At 41.7% G+C, this 4,831-nt stretch overlaps 1 pseudogene; it reads left to right on the top strand.

The window, feature by feature from the left end:
- The window catches only part of LOC117955948, a 12,158-nt pseudogene extending 9,074 nt beyond the window's left edge, over positions 1-3,084 (top strand).
- Positions 3,085-4,831: the final 1,747 nt, after the last annotated feature.

Below are 4,831 nucleotides of genomic sequence, written 5' to 3'. Positions count from 1 at the left end.
TTCCCCCCGTCTTTTAGTGTCAAGTTGTTTAGCAACATGGACAGTTTCCCATGTGTTTTAGCACCATGGACAATTCCCGTTTTTTTTCCACCATGGACAGTCCCCCCCTTGATTTATTGTCAAGTGTTTTAGCACCATGGACAGTTCCTCCTGTGTCCAAACACCATGGACAGATCCCCCCTTCTTTTAGTGTCAAGTGGCTTAGCACCATGGACAGCTCCCCCTGTGTTTTAGTACCATGCACATTTCCCCTGTGTTTCATCACCATGGACAGTTCCCTGGCTTTTAATGTAAAGATGTTTTAGTACCATGGACAGTTCTCCATGTTTTAGCACGATGGACAGACCCCCCTATGTTTAAGCACCATAAAGAGTTGCCCCTTGTCTTTTAGCACCATTTACAGTCCCCCCTGTTTCAGCACCATGGCCAGTCCCCCCTGTCTTTTAGCACTATGGAAAGTCCCTTCTGTGTTTTCAGCACCTTCTACAGTTCTTCCTGTCTTTTAGCACCATGGACATTCCCTCTGGTGTTTAAGCACCATAAACAGTTGCTCCTTGTCTTTTAGCACCATTTACAGCCCTCCCTGTTTAGCACCAATGACAGTTACCCTGTCTTTTAGTGTCAAGTTGTTTAGCAACATGGGCAGTTTCCCCATTGTTTTAGCACCATGGGCAATTCCCTGTTTTTTTTTAGCACCATGGACAGTCCCCCCCCTTGTTTTATTGTCAAGTGTTTTAGCACCATTGACAGTTCCTCTTTTGTTTCATCACCATGGAAAGTTCCCTCTGTCTATTAATGTAAAGTGGCTTAGCACCATGGACAGTTAACCCTGTTTAAGCACCATGGACAGTCCCCCCTGTTTTAGCACTATTGACAGTTTCCCCTCTTTTAGTGTCTAGTGGCTTAGCACCATGGACAGCTCCACCTGTGTTTTAATACGATGCACATTTCCCCTGTGTTTCATCACCATGGACAGTTCCCTCTGTCTTTTAATGTAAAGTGGCTTAGCACGATGGACAGTCCCCCTTATGTTTAAGCACCATAAAGAGTTGTCCCTTGTCTTTGAGCACCATTTACAGTATCCCCCCTGTTTTAGCACCATGGACAGTCCCTTCGGTGTTTAAGCACCAGAAACAGTTGCCCCTTGTCTTTTAGCACCATTTACAGTCCTCCCTGTTTAGCACCAATGACAGTTACCCTGTCTTTTAGTGTCAACTTGTTTAGCAAAATGGGCAGATTCCCTGTTTTTTTAGCACCATGGACAGTCCCCCCTTGTTTTATTGTCAAGTGTTTTAGAACCATTGACAGTTCCTCTTTTGTTTCATCACCATGGGCAGTTCCCTCTGTCTATTAATGTAAAGTGGCTTAGCACCATGGACAGTTAACCCTGTTTAAGCACTATGGACAGTCCCCCCTGTGTTTTAGCGCCCTGGACCGCTCCCCTTGTCTTTTAGCACCATGGACAGTCACCCCTGTTTTAGCACTATTGACAGTTCCCCCTCTTTTAGTGTCAAGTTGTTTAGCAACAAGGACAGTTTTCTGTGTGTTTTAAGCACCATGGAAAATTCCCTGTTTTTTAGCACCATGGACAGTGCCCCCCCTTGTGTTATTGTTAAATGTTTAAGAACCATGGACAATTCGAACATTCTTTTATTGTCAAGTGCATAGCACCATGGACAGTTCCCCATGTCTTTTAGCACCATGGTCAGCTCCCCCTGTCTTTCAGCACAATGGATAGTTGTCATAAGACACTCGCCCACATGTAAAAAAAAGCACCTCTGATTCATAGTTTAATCCTTTTTGAACCATAGAAGCGATTGACTTACCTCGTGTTGCGTTTAAATTGTGACGAGTTCGCGTTTACGGAAGTCTTTTCTGGGTCTTTCTAGCCTCTACAGGGGATTTTCTATTGAGCCTAGAACCTCCAGCCTCTTTGGGCTTTAAATGCACTCTGTTATATCCAAGATTGATCTACTTTATGTCCATAATTCATAGCGTTTTGGCTCATTTATGCCGCTAGCTTGCTCCTTTGGGTCTGCTCTGTCTCTCCTGTATTGTTTTTGAAAATACAGGCCCCCATATGCCCATATATGGTAGATAACGTCACCCCTCTTGTATAGAAAGCCAGAGGGGACAAAAAGGCCATTTGGCTGTATAGAAAGCCAAGAGTAGCACATATTTCATTCCCATTTGCTTGTATAGAATTGCTGTGGGTGTAATATCAACAAATATGACATTGTCATTATTGGCATAAGTAAATGTCATCTTTGAAAAAATGCACATATTTTGTCAACTGTATAAGTTGTAATGGTTATATCTTCACAGTGTGACTCCCAAGACATATGAGAAGTGTTTTAGAAAGGAAAATTGCCTATTCATTACTTATATGTCTGTGATATTATTATATATCTGGAAGATTCATGTTCTGTTTTATTTATTTGTCTTTAAGGTCCTACAACCATTTTTAACATGGAAATTACCTCACTGCAACCCAAATATTCTAATAACCCAGTTTTCCATAAAAACATGATGTTCATATCTTGACTGGACACAACATGGTTGATGTTTCACAAGCTTTTTTATACAATAAATCCAGACAGAAAATAAACTGCAAAAATGGCCTCAGGGCCCAGAGGGTTAATGTAAAACGGCTTAGCGCCATGGACAGTTTCCCCTGTGTAAGTTCCATGGACAGTTCTCCCTATGTTTTTGAATCATGGACAATTTCCACATTCTATTAGTGTCAAGTGTCTTAGCACCATTGACAGTTCCTCCTGTCTTTTAGCACTATGGACAATTCCAGTTTTTTAGCACCATGGACAGTCCCCCTTCTATTATTGTCAAGTGTTTTAGCTCCATAGGCATTTTCTCTTGTGTCTAAACTCAATGGACAGGTCCCCATTCTTTTAGTGTTAAGTGGCTTAGTACCATGGACAGCTCCCCCTGTGCTTTAGTACCATTAACATTTCCCTTGTGTTTCAGCAACATGGACAGTCCCGCCTGCGTTTTAGCACCATGGACATTTCCACCTGTGTTCCGTCACCATGGACAGTTCCCTCTGTGTTTAAATCTAAAGTGGCTTAGCACCATGGGCAGTTCTCCCTATGTTTTAGCACTATGTACAATTCCCACTTTCTTTTAGTGTCAAGTTGTTTAACACCATAGAAAGCTCTCCCTTTGTTTCATCACCATGAAGTTCCCTCTGTCTTTTAGTGTGTAGTGGCTAAGCAACATGGACAGTTCTACCTGTATTCTAGTGTCAAGTGTTTTATCACCATGGACAGTCCCCCCCTGTCTTTTAGCACCATGGTCAGTCCCCCCTGTCTTTTAACATCATGGACAGTCCCTTCTATTTTTTCAGCACCATGTACAGTTATCACTGTCTTTTAGCACCATGGACAGTTCCCCTTGACTTTTATTGTATAATGGTTTAATTCTATGGCAGTTTTCCTTGTGTATTAGTTAAAATCGTTTAACACTATGGACAGTTCTCCCTGTGTTTTAGCATCATGGATGGTTCTCCCTGTCTTTAAGCACCATGGACAGCCCCCCCAGTATTTTAGCAACATAGACAGTTCTCTCTATGTTTTGGTTTAAATACTTTAGCACCATGGATAGCTCTCCTTGTGTTTCATCACCATGGAGTTTCCTCTTTTATTGTAAAGAGGCTTAGCACCATGGAAAGTTCCCCCTGTGTTTTAGTACCATGAACAGTCCCCCTGTCTTTTAGTGTCAACTGTGTTAGCATCATGGATATTTCTTCCTATGTGTTGTGAATTCCTCATGCTACAGAGACTGTAGTTAAAGTTACGTTAGTTACGGCTACGTTTATTACTTACGTTACGTTGCGTAGTTACGTAAGTTACGTCAGATATCGCCACGACACTTTTTTGTTATTTTATTATTGCAGTCGCATGTGTTGAAGTCAGAGACAATGTAAGTTGGTACTTATATCTAGCTATTGTAACAGCAGATTAAGCTATCCCTAAGTTATTTCTGTCTTAAATGTTATGCTAATGTCAACTGTTTTTACCCTGTAATGTGAAGCAGTTAGCTTATTTGTGTTTGCTAGCTTGCTAATTTTTCCACTGGCTACCATAGATGTTGCTAGCTTGTGTGTGACTCGTTTTTGGTGCTGTGCAAGATAGGATATTCATTTTATTTGCACATTGTGATAGTTGTATATCTTCTGTCAGTATTTTAGTTTGATTAGATTAATAGTACCCTATTCTGCTAGATAATAATAGGCAAATCAGCCGTGGTGCTAATGTATTTTCTTTTTTGCATTTATCACAGAAACTTCATTCAACATTCATTCATTCATTCCAGTCATTCATTTGTTCATTCATTCAAGCAACAATGTAAAACTTGTAACTGCCTGTCTACGCTCCACCAATTAAAAAGTTGAACTCCATCTGGTGACTCGTGGTCTCTGATAGCAGCTCTGGAGCGGCTAATACTCGTTATCCAGCATTCACAGGGTTAAAACCCAACAATGGTCCTTCGAGCCGGATTTTATTAGCTACTGTAGAAGATGTCATCATAGGAAGCAGCATCACTCTCCCAACCTGATCCAAGAGGGAGAACAGCCAGGCAACATCGTACCATCATATGCACCTGAGTTGAAGAACCTATTCAATAATTCAGAGCCACACAGTGAGAGACGTGAGAAGTCCCCGGAGCCAGTGGTTAGGACAAAGATGATACATCATGTTCCAAGCGAAGAGGCGGAACTATTGAGTGGTCAAACAGTAAGGGACACACAGTCCCCCAGCCCTTCATTTTGCAACTTTGGATTCAGACCAATTCATCCAACACCACAGCAGCAGCA

The sequence above is a fragment of the Etheostoma cragini genome, chromosome 13 (genome assembly GCF_013103735.1).
Source record: "Etheostoma cragini isolate CJK2018 chromosome 13, CSU_Ecrag_1.0, whole genome shotgun sequence".
Taxonomy (NCBI): Eukaryota; Metazoa; Chordata; class Actinopteri; order Perciformes; family Percidae; genus Etheostoma; species Etheostoma cragini.
The sequence above is the reverse complement of the archived record's forward strand: the minus strand, read 5'-3'. Positions and strand labels throughout refer to the sequence as shown.